General features: G+C 40.1%; 1 protein-coding gene across 2 annotated transcripts in view; it reads right to left on the bottom strand.

Moving 5' to 3' along the window:
* The window catches only part of zfpm2a (zinc finger protein, FOG family member 2a), a 128,860-nt gene that overhangs the window by 32,455 nt on the left and 79,948 nt on the right, over positions 1–16,457 (bottom strand). The window lies entirely within an intron of this gene.

Raw genomic sequence — 16,457 nt, 5'->3', positions numbered from 1 at the left:
TCACTCTGAGCTGGTGACAGAATGACCAATTTTGCAAGTGTTCCCTTTGTTAAGACACCAGAGGGATTTAACTAGAGCTTTTAGATACAGAGATCTACTCTTTTCAGTTTGGTTAAGTCATTTTTCTAGCAGATACATAAAAAAGAGGCCAGGGCGTTAAGGGTTAAAAAGGAATAATACCTGTTTTATTGTAAACTGTACCTGACTCTGCAGGCAGAGCTCTGGTATCATTCGTCTCCCTGCTTCAGTTTAACGCAGCTGTGATTTTGCATATTCCTGAGCAACCAAACTTCAATTAACTCAACCAGTGGCCAACCGTTATTCAGGACAAATTTGTTTCTGAGGCCAGGTACACTCAGACAGGAGGGAAAGGGGGCACTGTGTAATAATTTTGGCACTCACAATGCCCTTCACTTTGGATTTGTGAGGATGGTGAGCAGAAAATCTGTTTACTATGGAGCCATGTTCCTCATTCTCTCTTTCTCTCTTTTTTTGAAAGGAGCTTTTGAATTATTCATAGTGAGAGCCATAGGCATATGCAATGGAAAAGTGTTGAGGAATATCACACCAAATATGGCATCTTCCATTATGTGTGCTCTGCCCACAGACCTCAAATAATGTAATTGGATAAAAGTCAGAAGCTGCATATTGAAAAGCTACATAAGGCTGTAGTATTTCTCAGAATATCTAAAATGTGCTAATTGACTGAATAGCAGCTTCAGAAAAAAAGATTGCATGACTTATTGTCTTATTTATCTCTAACAACTCATTACTTTTGCATGCTGTTACAAGAAATAAGTGGAATAAATTTACTCGCGACAACTTGTGTTCAAAAAGCATGACCTCTCCCAAATAGAAGAGGGGGTAAAAAAACACTGAGTCTTAAATGAGAATATCACTATTCTGATTTGGTCCAGCAGAGATATTTTTGTTGTCAATTTTCTTTTGTTGACAACTTGTCTCATCAGCATCTTAGTGAGTAAAACACTGTGACATGTGTTTTACATTTCAAAACTGCAAAGCCTTTCATTTGAAGAGGCTGCGTCTTCAGCGACTGTATTTTTATTGACAGGTAAGAGCCCGCAGATACGACACTGTGCTCTAATTAGTCTCTCCCTCTGTCAGCATATTTACACGTTTAAAGCCCCGGGAAGAAAAGTGATCCAGGTGAAGTTAATGAGTGTTAGGGGAAGTACCAGGATCCTGTTCAGTGGTTAAAACACAAACGACAAACCATCAAACTCAAAAAGTTTCAGTTATAAATTAACTTGGGATGAGACTATGGGTTAGATAAGGAGCTCAAGTCAAAGAATAAGACCCTGTTTTTATAGAGTGGTCTTATAATGACATGTAGAATATTACTCTTCTATGCCCAGTGGTGTCATGTGTTGCCCTTTTCTCTCTGTGGATGTACTGCTTGTTTCTTTGTGTCTTTCTTTGTGTTTCTTCCTCATGGTTATCATGTCTTTATCTTCTCTTTTCACTTGTGTTTCCTGTTTCATTTTGTCATTCTTCCTCTGGTTGGTGAGTGCGGTTTTGAAGCGTGCCAAACCCATATTTGGCAGTGATTTTCCAAAATAAAATCTGTGCCATCCAATCAGGATTAGCCTCCGTCATTCAGCTGTGACGTTTGAGAACCGAAAACTCTGTTTACCGACGTCTACACAACATCACAAAACTGGAGTTTTCCAAAATCTTCACTTTGGCCAGAGCTTTTAGATGACATAGTTTTTAGTGACGTAAAGCTGCAGTTTCATGTGGATGACAGGCATAAACGTATAAAACTATATGCGGTTCCCCAAATACGGGGCTACGCCTGGACATGGCGACAAGGTATTTCTCCAAACCACCCTTTACATTCTACATATGGATGCAGTGTGACTGTTCTGTTGGGTCTTTTTGTAGTATGCTAAGCTGGGGCTCAGTTTTGGGAAGTGGACCTACAATTTGAAAAAAGTATGAAAAGCGTTTTATGGTGCCTTTGATGAATTTAGTAGAAGTAGGAGGGGCTAAGTATCAACGTCACCCGTCTGTTCCTGAAACTGTGAAATGAAGCCAACCTGCGGACCCAGCCACATTCGGTATGACGCTGGCTGTGAGTTTTTCTTCAAGCAGCTAAAGGGCGCCCGGCAGTCACGTGACCTGAGCAGTGTCTCTGATTGGAAAATCAAACCACCCTAATAACTTCTGAACCGCAGAGATAGAAAACAATTCACTCACCGTACAGCGTGTGTTGATAGCAAAGTCAGAGTTTTAGACCCAAGACGTTTTTAGAACCAGGCTGTAAATATGTTTTTGATGCCGTAAAAGTCTTTTTTTATGGCTGGGTGTGTATGTGACTTTCGGTCTTTCTGCAGCTAGACCCAAGCTGATTCTCAACAAACAGCGACTTATAGCACTTCTGCATAGGCTTCATTTTTACTGACCGAATGTTGCCCCCATAGACTGAAAAAGATGGACATCCCCTTGCTCGGCTCAAAGTGAGGTCTCCACAAAAACTGCTCCCCCTGGTGGCTGGCTGCAGTATAGGTTAAAAAATACAGCTTTCCAGCCATTCCAGATGGGCTGTGGTCAAACTTTAAAAAATGATTACACCTCGTAGAAATGTTACCCACGTCTGATTGTTGTGGTGATTTGAAGATATCATTTGGCTGTCTTGAATTCAAGTTCTCTTTTTTCTGAAGAGTTTTGTTTTCATTAGTTGTATGAGGTTAACAACAAGGCTTTATGTAATGTTTAATGATGACTGACAGCTGCTGTTCTCATGTATTTTTTTCAGGGATTGTAAAATATGCTGGGAAGTAGAGTCAGGAAGTGATTGGACTCTCGAAAGAAAAAATTTAATTATTATTTTTGTCGCCCAGCTCCACTCAGTTTCTCCCAGAATCCCTCATCGTCTCTTCTGCGCAGACTCTGGCTCCAAACTGCTACAATGGCGGCGCCTGAGACGGCGGTATTTCGGCTTCAAAACCGTAGAATGATAAGTGGCGGAGCTACGCTGTCCACTCTATATACTGTCTATGGTTGCCCCTAAGTATTACCTCTGTTATGAGAAAAAGCGACAAGAATCACTTCACTTCTATCTAACAAACTGTTAACCGTTAGCATTGTGGAATTAGGGTTGTAATGCTCACACGCTCCAGTAGGTGGCAGTGATGATAATGCACCTAAAGCTGAGTGCTACCCACAATAAACAGACAAAGAATTATCGGACATAGTATGTGAGATTTGTTTAATACCTACACTAGTTTGCGGGCATCTGGCTTTTTCTTTTCGTTCTTTTTCCCCAACAAACATGACAAATGAAGCAGTTTATTGAATTTTGGTACTCAATTATAGATCATTTTCTGTATGCAACGAAAAAAGCTCTTTATTTTTGGTCTTAAAATCAACATTTGGGAGCTATAATTGGCATTTCTAAATTTTCCAAGCTAACGATTCAAACTCCAAAATAAAGCATTTATTGTCGTCAAAGTCAGCTACAATAGTCACAAATGATCTCTTTGTGCATGAAAATTACTATGATAAAGAATTATACAAACAACAAAAAGGGTTATGTTATGATAATCAGCGAAAAGACTAACTGATCTAGTCATTGTTTTTAGCTTGAGATGATTATCAATAGTAGTTAAAAATGATAAATTAAGGTCATTTTATTGGTAACGGCAGCTGAGGAAAGACTAAAAATATTGGAGTAGGCAGAAGAGGTTGAACGCTTTAACTGCTCAGCAGCTCAGATACTTTGTTCAATAACTGTTCCAGTTTTCCTTCAAGTGTGATTTGAGAGAAAAAAACATGAAAATCTGAGTATAAAATGTCAAACAGTAGGAGAAATGTTACAATTAAGTACAAAAACTTCACTCATGTGCTGCAGTCAACTGGAGAAATGCTCCAGTTCACGTCTGAAGCCAGCCTCCAGAGAGGAAACAGGGACAATGATGGATGTGGAGCTGATCTCACTGTAGAAAGGACTCTGTAGGTGAGCTTGCTTAATTCCTGACATGAAATATTACCTTCACTACTTGACTCAGCAGACCTGCTTGGATGGTAGGAAAGATAGCATCCATCCTTTCAGTATAAAAAACAAACAAACAAACAAAAGCTCCTGGACCTCTGACCCGACAAAGGAAATACAACTGATAATAACTAGGTACCAATTTCCTCCTCTCCACCTGCCGTCCTCTCCTTTCTTTGAGCAGCGTTTCTCTGCCTTTGGCCCCAGTTTCACCTTGCTTCGCCTGTGCCCTTCTATTAAAGGTTGTAATGGCTGCCAACTTTCCTCAGGCATTCTTTTAATATTTGTCACTTATGAAAGAAAAAAGGGGGAGCAGTGAGATGATAAATTTTACTTTTGCCAGCTGAGGGCTTCCATCTCCCAAACAGGAGAAAATCCAGTCCAAGACACTGCTGTGCGCATTAGGAAGCTGTGGGTTTAAGCCTTGTCCGCAATGATCAAACCAGGATTTATGAAGCGCCATAACTCCGACAACATCCAGCAGCTTATTAATTTTATATATTTCTGTCCATCCCCTGATATTCCCAGCCTTGACAGTCACTCAAGATAAGCCAAAAGCGTTCTGACAGGATGGAGTGTGTATATATTTTTCACTGTTCTGCCGCTCCCCTCTGGTTGAATAGGTTTAGGAAAAACCTTGAGACTGCTGTGGAGTGATTTGTCTCTGGTTTTTGTCTTCACGTGCAACCTTCCTATTTGTAAGGGCCCTTAAATCAGCCTTGTTGCTGCTAAGCCATGAGAACAGGCCATTCAGGAGACAGAGAGGAGGGAGACAGAGAGGTCTGGGTGTAGGTTTGCATGTATGTCTCACAGTATGTCTGCAGACAGAGACACACAGAGGAGGGCTCTGGCTCTACTACAGCATTAGTGGTTAAATTTTAATCAAAACACTCACTAATCACCATTTTACAGCCTTCTATACAAAAGCCTGTTCCCTGATTGAAGAGGGCAACATGCTGATAGGGTTCAATTAATCCACAGCCTTGGTTAGAGGCTTGCTCTAATGCAGCCCACAGGACGCTCTTTTTGCCATGATCACATAAGTTCATATCAATAAAGTCACGACTCATTATAAGAAACATTAAAATGAAAGAGGAGGGCCCTCTGTGGAAACAGCACCAGCTCTAACTGTCCCAGCAGCTTCCCCACTCCCTGACAGGCTCTGCAGAGGCTACAGAGGATCCTGACAGGTCATTCAAAGTAAATCCTTTAACCTTTTGAACCCTGACTTATTTCATTTTTACCCTGAAGTTACAGGAGGAAAATGTTACATTAACTCTGTTTCTGCAAAAACAGTAATCCGTAGATGATAAACAACTGTTCTACACATCTATTGAGAAAAGATAAGATAAAATAAAAAAACACCTTTATTTATCCCTCAGTGGGGAAGTTTATAGCTTGCCCAGTTTTAAAAGATGGATGACACAACCCCTCTTCAAAAGTGAAACCAAACATTCAGGTCCGCCCCTATAGGTGACTGGCTGCTATAAAGACTGAAGCTTCATTTAAAAGATTTTGCCTTTTGTATTAATGTGCAAGAGCTACTTTAATTTTTTTTCTTAATTTGTCACCTGATGCTATAACAAGGGGATGATTAACTGCTCTGTTGACACTGTTCCTTCTTGGAAAATCAGAGTAGATAAAGTGAGATAAAACACAACGCATTTGAGAAAAGAGTCCTCAGAACCTCTGAACAGCTGCTTCAAACTTGCAGAACAACCTACTTTATCAGCTTTATTAACCATTAAGTTAAAAGCTGTGAGTCCAGTTCAAGGTTCCACCAGTCAGATCACTTCATCATATATTCTGTCCCTAAAAAATGTCACCAGTACCTCTCTGTTTTTGTTTATTTATGTACGTGTCATCTGTCTTAATACGTAAGTCAGTCTTGGAGTTATTGAAATCAACATGTTTGGGTCACATTTGTCTCAGTTTTGGTGCATTTTAAAGCAAAGAATGGAGCCAAGCAAAGTTCCTCTGATCTGTTATCATTTTAAAACACATGAGCTTAAGGTTAACACAAAGGTGGGACTTAGCTTTAATATGAAATAATAAAATGTCAGGGACCAAGAGAATAATGACTTTTAGTGTCATCATAATATAGTTGTAGCCACTAGAAATGTCCTGATCAACTTTTTGGCCCCAGATCACAATGTGATATTTAAAATCTAACAAAGCTAAGTCCTAATACAAAATTTGTATTTTTCAAGACAGTAAAGTTGCACCAGTTGATTGACTCAGCTTCTGTCCCAGTTCTCTCTTCTTGTTTCGAGCTAGTGAGGATCCTATGGGTTAAACACTCACTTTGGATAACTACCTCATCCAACCCCACTTCAAAGAATCCCAGCGATAGTTTTCAGGTTGTTGTCTTGTGAGCCAAACATACAGGACGTATTTAATGCCAAGAATAAACAGACCTTTGTCTCTCTTTCTAATCTACTCTTACTCTTAGACTTTAGCTTTAACTTTTTTTCCTAAAAAAATAAAATATAGAATACATTTTAAATGGTTAAACATTTGAATTTTGTTATTTTTAATTCAGTGTTGGTTATTAGTCTATGATTCAGAAATATTTCTAATATTAAAGTATTAACATTTTGATTTAGAATTCCCAACTGGAATCTATCTTTCTTCTATCAAATCCAAACACTTCTTCCTCCTTCAGCCACCTTTGCTTTCCCCCCAGCCTCAAACCAAGTCAACTGGCCACAGCATCCCTCACACCCAGTAGTGTTTGACTAAGAAGCTAACATTCACTTGCAAGCCACAGCCAAAGTGACTGAAGCACACAGCGGTAAGGACGCAGGTAGTATGTAATCTCTAGGAGCTGTTGATACAGGGAAACACACAGGGTTTGGGTCAAAGGGATTAAAATGGTGGAGGTGCTGGTTGTAAGAAGGAGAGGGGCTGTGAAATAGTGGTGGGAGCAGCAGGTGAGCCACCCCATAAGAGAGAGGAGTGGGGAGATTACAGGGAAAATGGCGCGAGGGGATTCCTGCACGGAAAGGGGATGAAGTGACTCCACAAATGGCATCGGAACATAGCATTAGTGGCTACTATTCAAAAGTATGCAGGATTAGTGAGCTCAGGGCATCAGGATAGGAGGACATGTTATTATGTGGTGGTCAGGTGGTGTGTGGGGAAAACATGGGGCTTGATGAGGGGAAAAATAACTTTTAAAGAGGCCCACTTTAAGGCTTAACATCTGCTTGGAGCTATTTTACATGTACATGGATATTATGGAATAAAGCTTTTTTCTAGCCATTTGTGTGCTTTCATGTCTGGATACTGGAAACCTGTTGGTCAACTTGTGAGAATGAAAAGTTCAAACACAACACTTCAAGTGTTTATGTGTGAATAGAGAGGATAGAAATTTTTGAAAACAATCTTCACTTGATCAATTTTTTAAGCCCAGTGTTTCCTGTGTAGTAGGCCTGAGACTGAATATGTTTATCAGCAGTGCTAGATCAAGTTTAAATTGAGGAACTAGGTAAAATGAGATTTTATTTTAGTCTTTTTTTTTGTTTAATATCTGAAGCTGACAGATCATCATTGGCTCATTAGTGACATTAAAAGTGTTTTGTTGGTCTATCATGTTTGTGTAAGAATGTTGCTTCCTAGACTCAAAAAAGGGTGCAAGTTTAAGGCAAGGTCTCTGAAATAAAAGAAGAAAAAAGTCCAATACACTCTTTTTTAAAATGCCTTAATTTTAATGTCATAGTCATGTTGACCCTAAAAACAGAACTCTATAAGTTATGGCATCAAGCCTTTGTCGGGAAATCAAACAGGTGCAAGACACAAGACTGTCCTTTTCCCACTGGTTCCCTCAAACAAAAAGTTCCTCCACAATTTTAAAAAGGTTGCTGTAAATTTTGCAGCAAAGCACTCTCAGCAAAGAGCCAGTAAGTTACTCTAAAAGTAAGTAGCCTTCATTTACAGTATCATTGTTACATTTTACCTAGGTTGGGTACCTTTCACATTTAAAATGATACGGTACTGATTCCCGGTACCTGGCAATCGGTATTAGTACTCAACGGTGCCAAATTTGGGTACTTTTGTGTGTTTATATGGAAAAAAATAAAAACGATTATTAAAAATAAAAGTTCTTTTCAATTTAACATATTTATTCTTCATTATATAACCTTGAAATGCTGAGTTCATGTCCAGCATGGAAAATCGCCTACTCTTCCACTTCCTCACAGTCACAAGGATGCATTTAGGTACCTTAACATGGTACCTTTTGGTTTAATGTGGATCAGTACCTGGTACTTTTGACAGAATTCGGTCAGTACCTATAATAGTACCTCATTCAGTATCCATCCCTAATTTTACCACAATCCTTTGCTGTTAACAGTAGCATACTGGAAAAATATTTTCCCAGTGAGTTGCTGCAGAGTGCACAGTAAATATGATCTATGATTTTGAAAGCAGCAAAAGTATAAATATTCAACAACAAGCTAAAAGTTAAACTCCTCTGGACAGATTTTTATTTTATAGCTTAATTTTTACATGATGCTGAATTTACATGTATTTGAGTTCCTTTAAAAACACATCGTTCCCATCCTGTATAGAAAAGGCAGAGATATGATCCTGAACCTTTACCCACACAGAGCACAGTCCTCTACCCACAGCTTCCATTTCACAGTCAGCAGGGTTAAAAAAATCTTACATCTTTTTTTTTTTTTTTTAACTCAGCTCAGATTCTAGTTACATTTCACACTGAATAGACTGTGTTTCTAGCAGTCTCACCCTCCTCTAGTATGCTGGCTAGTGGAGCGATGACAGATTGGTTTCCACTCACTGCACTGGGGAGCACAATGGAGTGGCTATGACAGAGTTAAGAGAAACAGTGCATCACTGCCACCCCCCTCCCATTTCTCCTTTTCTGTGCGCGTGCACCCACACTTCTTTCTTCCTCCCTTTCTTCCTCTCCTTCTCTTTTTCTCTCCTTCTTCCCTGGGGCTTAGAGAATGGATGGCCCTGTCTGACCTGGACGACACTGATGTCTAGAACTCGGCACAACTGTACCTACAGCACGCCTGTCTGCTCCCTTTCCTGCTCGGTCCTCTCTGTCTCTCTCAAACACACACACACGCACACACACATACACATGCACTGAGCACACACAAGGAAGCGGAGCACCCATCTCTGTCATCCAGACTCGACAGGCAGAGGTCAGCAGAGCTCAGGCACTAAAGCAACCTCGAGGATGTCGGGTTTAGCTCATAAGCAGCTAATATTGCTGTCATGGTAAGAGAGATGGTTGAATAGAAGACGATTTACAGTCACAAAACTAAAACCAGACACAAGTTTGGATGCAAATATGACCAAACAAGGATTTTTAATTGTCACATATACATAAAAACACATATAAAAGTGTGAGTATATAAAGGAGTGAGGATACACAATCAATCTCTGGAGCACTGAGGGAGGGAGGATTTTCTGTCCTCACTCCTTCAGTGCTCCAGAGTTTCAGCTAAACACACTTTCACCAGTTTAGCTTCACAGTCAGTGCAGTCCTGTGTCAACCCTCAGAGCGACTTAACCGTGTGGTTTTTCATCACAATGACTGGCGATCTAAACAGCTCTCCACCCCAGTGATTCCTCTATCTCTTTTCTTCTATCTGTCTTGCCCACTTTCTCTGACACACACACACACACACACACACACACACACACACACACACACACACACACACACACACACTGTGACCCCCTTCAAGCCTGATAAAAGGCATTATAACCCACCCACCAACCCCCCCCTTCACAAAAGTTGTGTGGATGGGCAGAGAGGCCCTTCGCTCTCACTCTTTGTCTATGGTTGTCTGTGCACACACACTCGCACACACACACTTCTCACTTCTTACCCTGCTCTCCAAAATTTGTGCACGAGTGTGTGTGTGAGGCGACAGCAGCAGGATGGGTTGGGGGGGGTTGCAGGGTTGAGCAAAGGTTGACCAATGGCATCCAATAGCCGGGCTTTCTCCTTTATCCTGAAGCACACTGACAATGCTTTTCACATCTTCTTACCACGCTGGAGATGGGAGCACCGGGTTGCATCATATTCAGGCCTGAATTCAAGCTCAGGGCTTTAAGGAGATAAATCCAGGATTGATTCTTTAATTAGGGACACAGGACCCAGCACCTGACCAGAAACCTTCAATTTATTTATTATCATATCTGCAGGTTTTTTTCTAAATCAGATATTGTGTCATTTGATGTGACTGTTTGTGCCTTCCTCAGTGATAAAACTCCCTACACTGCTGACTTTTTTCCCTGCTTCCTCTGTTTCCCCACTTTTTTTTTTTTTACTTCACATGTGGTGCTCAAAGCAAGCTCAGCCTAGTCAGGTACTTCACTCAGATGATTATGAAGCCACAAGGGTGCAATACATCACTCTTATTAGCCACACTGGAGCACAATGGTATCATAATTAATGGTCGCAGCAGGATTGAACGCTGCCCTGACATGGAAAAGTGGGCCTGCTTAAGCTCCACAAGGCATTTAAATATGCAGAGTTAATGGCACAACCCAAACCCTCCTGCTCTAAGGACAGCCCATGCTCATTAGCCTGACACCCTCCGTGGCACTGATACAAGGATGGCCGGCTCACACACTTAACACAAATCATAAGCACGTTTTCAGAAAATGTGAATACAGATCACAGCTATAAACTTCAAAGTTGCATGGTGAGGTATGAAAAGGACAATCTCATCCCTCATCAGTGCCCATCACCTCTTTTACACGTCCTCCTGTTTTGTTGTTTTTGTCTTAAGGCTTAGTCCTCTCTGAATGCAGATGGACATATATGTGTCAGCAACCATTATGCTAATTTTTGTTATGGCTGTTGGTCTGTGTGTGTGTGTGAGTGTGCGTGTGTGTGTGTGTTTGCAGTGAATGAAGAAGCTGTGGCAGAATGTGGTGTCTGGTGCTCGTGCTATTCTGTCTCGCACAAACTGCCTGCGTGGAGGGAGAACAATGCACATAAAAGGCTGTCGGAGGAAGCGTCTGGAGCTGATGTCTTTCACATGGTGCTGAATAGAGCAGCAGTAGCAAAGTGTATGTGCATGTATCTGCATGTAGTTTGTATGCTTTAGAGTGAGACAAAGAAAAAAATGTGTAGAAAGCCCTCTTGAATATGTTTGTAGACTGCAGAAAATAACACGAGTGTATTCCTGTCTTGTTCTAAAATGTGTGTGTGTGTGTGTGTGTGTGTGCACATGAATGCCTCTGCTCTAAATATATGTGTGAGACTGTTAAGTCCTCTAAGATTGCCGTTTGATTTGGATTTTCCTCTCCTCAACCCACGACACACTCCCCCTCTCCTCGGGATAAAGCCAGCTTTATAACTTCTCCTATAGACGCTGCATGCTGTGTGCCACCCCACACACACACACACACACACACACACGCCAAATGCTTAAAACAGCTACGGCTTTCCACCCGGCTCACTCCAGCCTGACCATACGAGATATTGCTTGGCTCAGTGCAATCAATTATTGTTGCAGTGGAATCATTAATAATTTCCTAATGAAAACGATTCTGTTGATCTGTTGTCTTTTAATTAAACATAATTAGTCGCCTGCTCAGAGCTGTGGTAGGGACTCCTTTAGGGTACAATTTTGTTTTAATACACTGATAATGAATTTTTTACATTGTGTCAGTTGTTTAGTTATTATTCAGTCACACTATTTCACTATGTTCCCAGATAACAGATAATAACCCTTGCACCCCCTATTCGCCGAAGTCATTTTAAAAGATGAGGGTAGAAATGAACAATTACATTTTGAACTGTAAGAGTCCTCTCCTCCAAACGCTGCTCGCTGCAAGAAGCAGCTCGGAGACGACACATTTTCTGCTTCCATTTCACATGGAATACATTACCTCACGCTGTCTTCTGCTTTACATTACAGGTTTGATTTTAAAACAGTGTCAAACTGATATCACATCCCTGAAGTAGGTCATGCTAGTCTATCTTATGACTCAGAGATTTTTGGATGAGTGGGATGAGCAAATGAAGGCACAAAGAGGATCTGGTGGTGAGGACGTGGAGAATATGAAATATCACAAAGACACAGTGAGTTGGTTAGCCTGGCACTGTCTGGACTTATGTAAACCGGCCTAGTTACATGGGTCCATTTCTGCATGAACAATGGGCTGAGTTGCTCTGGAGACCTATTGGACATGCTGTATCTGAATGTGGTCTGCCTTAAGAGGCTTACAGTGGAAAAGTTTAGATGACCTCTGAATAAAGCCACATAATGTGGTCACAGTGAACATGTCTAGTTTCAACGGACTCCGATATCAGGTAACAATGGGGCTAGAACAATGAAGCTTACACTGGAAATGAACTAAGTCAGCGCTCTGAACCCAGAAATGACACTTTACGCCTTTAATTGTACTGACTGTGTTTTAGTTTTGCCAGTGTAAACTGTAAATCTTATTTTTCTAAGATCCAAATATACAGAAATTTGATTTACATAATCAAGTGGCCTCTTGGTAAGAGTCACAGCATTTATAAATAAATCTTAATGTACCGCATGTTCTTTACTCTCAGTGTTCTATAATACAGTATAAAAATATATGAATCAAAATGATTAAACTAAGATGCATGTAACCAAAGTCATGTGACTTTCATCATTGACCTAATGGACTTTAAAGCTGATTGAGTATTAGATACATCACAGTTGCACTGTTTGGCATGATTTATACTATAGTACTATTAGGCAGGTTATCCTTTGGTCTCAAATACGTAATCAAAACCTCTTATACTGGAATTATAAAAGCCTGTTTTGAGACTGTTTTCATTAGAGTTTAATTTCTTCTTTTCTTGAGAGAAATATTTTTACTTCATTTCAAAGTTGTTTTTTTATTTTTATTTTTTTTTAACAAATATTTGATTTTTCATAAAGTTACAGACATGTCCACTGCAGTGGACTACATGCATCTAAACATTTAACATGAATCAGTATGGTCTTAATGCAAAAAAGTATTAATTTTTTTTTTTTTTTTTTTTTTTTTTGCAATTCTGTAAATATTTTTGTCTTTTTATGCTCTTTTGAACATATTTTCACACATTTTAACTTTGTGTTGGAAATATTCATGGAAATATTCACATGGTTAATTCTAATTTCATGCTTTTTTTTTTAAACAAAACGTTAAAAAATAAATAAAAACTATTGCTTAGATGTTGTTGTAAATCATCTTTTTTTTTTTTTTAACCTCTGGGGTTCTTTTACAATAGAATGGTTGACAGGATATGCCAGCAGGGGTTCACCTGTGTGGCTGTCCAGTGCTCATTAGAGAAAATTTACTTGTAGTTACAACGACTGACCACTGAATGAAGCTCAAAGGAGTGTGGCAGCAGAGAGCACTCACCACAGAGAGCATTGCTTTTAGGGGAAAATGATTTTTAAATAGCTGTTCACTGTAGTGACCACTATGAGCCAGAGAGTTAAATACCAAAAATAGTGTCCTATAGTTTAACTCATATTTGACAAACATCCACCAATACAGACAAATAAACAAAAACTAAAAAGCAGCACCTCACCTTTTTGTTTTAAATGATGTTATTTTCAATGAGAAGTGAAGACCAACTGAGGGAAAATTTGCAGAACAAAAAAGCTTGATGCTGATCTTACAGTTTAGATGGGATTTGCTCAAATAAAACAAACATGACCCAACAAATCATCAAACTTAACTTGAGTAAATGAATCATGTTATGTCTTGGTCACATTTGCTAAAATTCAGGCAGGTGAGGTTTATTCAAAATTCATTCACCTGGGAGATACTGGTGGAAATAATATTACAGGGATTACTTTTTTAATTTCATTGTTGTATCCCACCTGCTTTAATTGTTTATCAATCTGTTGTTTACCAGTAAAAAGTTCCTCACTCCTCTTTCTCTCTCTCTGTCTCTGTCTCTGGGTTCCTGTCTGTCACTCTCCCTCCCTCTCCTCTCAGTCTCCAGCGTTACTGTAACATATAATTACTCTGCAGACTTGCTGCCTGTTTCTATAACTTCAGCGGTTCAAAGAAACTGTCGGAGTGTGGAGGAGAGCATTGTGGGAGTTCCAGGTGGATTTCTCGATAATGAGTCAGTACAACTGTAAAGTTGAGAGTTTTAGTAATGGCTGGCTGCTAAGGCTCTTCCTGGGAGTTTAATGTAAAACAAACAGGGCCACACTGGCAGCCTGAGAGGGGAAGATATTGCGGTTTTCCACTTCAAGTTTTGGGCTCTTGCTGGCCTTAAATTTATAAACAGAAGTTCATTAAGAATTTATATTCATGAAACGTCAGCATGAGCTCTTCTTTAAGACATTAACATAAAACAGTTCTCATGGTCTTTGACTTCTACAGTTTAACAGTTTCTCCTAATGTTGATGCAGACGGTGAAAAGAAAAGGCAAAGAGAGTCAGAGAGGACACTTCTGCTGGCACAGGGAGTAGGAGTTGTAGAATGGGGAAAAATGGGGCAAAAATACACTATCGGGTGAGCTTGTCTTGGTGCTGATGGCCAGAGGGGCCCTGTGGGGGACCTGACTACACCACCCTGCTGCTTGCTACACACTCCACTACATGTATTATACAAAACACTGCAGGAATGTGGCTCTCAGAGGAATCTTTCCCCTGAATCTTGTCCTCTGTACCTCTGCATATTCCCCAACTTCCTGAATGACAAGCACGGGAATACAGGAAGAGCGTCTGCACAAAATGTAATGCAGAAATCATTGGACAGAACACCAAGCAGTAAGCTACAGCCACTCAAACCAATCACCAGCCCTTACTTAGAGATACTCCCCTGTAGATTCACACTGGCAAGCATCCAAAGTGAACTGCCACTATCTTTGCAGGCAGCCATAAAGAGGCGAGACCACTGAAACGTGAGCCAAAACACATTTTTCAGGCATACTGTGTATTGAGATATTCACTGTTTTCCATAAGTAACGCATCTCAGGGAGAAATGAAGCAACCTACGGAGGAGAAATAGCACAGGGGTGAAGATATAAACAATCTGGACTCAGGCTTTTGAGGTGGTAAGAAGGTTCCCGTTGGACTCTTTTCCCACTACAGTGTTGACGTGATAAACATGATTCCAGCACACAGGCGTCAAAACTCGGAAATTCAAAATTTAATTTGACAAAGATTTGATATTTTCAGCACGTTGACATTCAATTTCAGTGTCACCTCCAGAGGGTGTCCTCTTATGCAGATTTGAAGGTTTGAAAAAGGGCGATGGAGAAGAATGGCTCGGAAAAATTGAGTCACAGTCCAGCTGCAAGAGTCAAGCAGCATCAAACACTTCAAACTTTCTGAACTTAGACCTAGTCCACCTACAAAAAAAAAAAAAAGTTGCCAAGAGCAAGATGTGGAACGGTTTTGGAAAGTGAGCTGAGTAAAACGGACACCCAACCAATTTCTCCAAAGCTTTGTGGTTAAGTTGCTACAAAGCTGTTCCAGTATAAGGAATTACACAGCCTGACGTTTTTTAGGACAACCTTTTAGGGCCATTGTAGTCGCAGTTTTTTCGTTATTTCTGGCAGAATTTATTCAAGAAGTGAAATGTTTTTGTAAAGACATCTTTTTCTTAATTTAATCTAACAAAATTAGCCACTGAAAAACCTCTCAATGACACAAGAAGGTCAAAACTAGATGAGAATAAACAGAATTAGATATTTTTAATGTTTTTTTTTATCATATTTTCTGGCTCAGTGGTGTCTCTGATTCAGCAACCACGAGGTGACGAGAGATATTTAACTTCCTCTCTGAGATTTAAATTAATTCGACCTCCTCTCTGTTATCGTTTATCATCATTTGGCAAGCATGGGAAGAATCTTTTGGAGGATTTACTGTAATGAACTTACACGGTACAACTTGGAAGGACTCACAGGGGGCTGCTGGGTACATTATTGTGTGTAATTTAATAAGGTCAAACTGGTGCTAGCAGACAAAGGAGCTGTCAGAGATACAGCTGAGGTGATGATGCTGCTGGAGCTGCTGTGCGATGCTATCTTGAGGACACCAGTTTGAAGAGTGGCACAGAAAATGATCCAGATTAACAAAGAAGTTTAAAAATCCTGTTGTTGGTCTTTATTGTTTTACACAGTCAGTCTCCCAGCGAAAAGATTAGAAGATTTTAAAGAAGTGCATAATCTTCTTTAACAGCTTATCAAAACTTTAATGATTTGGTGATAAAGAGCACAAAGTTAAGTAGCCGGTTAAGAGGATAACTCCCCAGTGCTGCCGAGTGATTAGTAGATGAGAATTGGGAGACTGAAAATCCGGGTTGCAAATCCCACTCCTGCCACTTATTCACTTTGAGAGAGAAGAAGCTCCATTTCAGCTTTGGGGGTATTGTCACGGGGTAATCATTTTTGAAAAGTGATAAATGGAGCCCTTTCCCTTTATACCCTTTGGAATCCCAAACACATATTTATTAACAT

This window comes from Halichoeres trimaculatus, unplaced genomic scaffold, assembly GCF_033239565.1.
Source record: "Halichoeres trimaculatus isolate MK-OKI-2021-1 unplaced genomic scaffold, fHalTri1.1 fHalTri1_scaffold_12, whole genome shotgun sequence".
In the NCBI taxonomy this organism is placed as follows: Eukaryota; Metazoa; Chordata; class Actinopteri; order Labriformes; family Labridae; genus Halichoeres; species Halichoeres trimaculatus.
The sequence above is the reverse complement of the archived record's forward strand: the minus strand, read 5'-3'. Positions and strand labels throughout refer to the sequence as shown.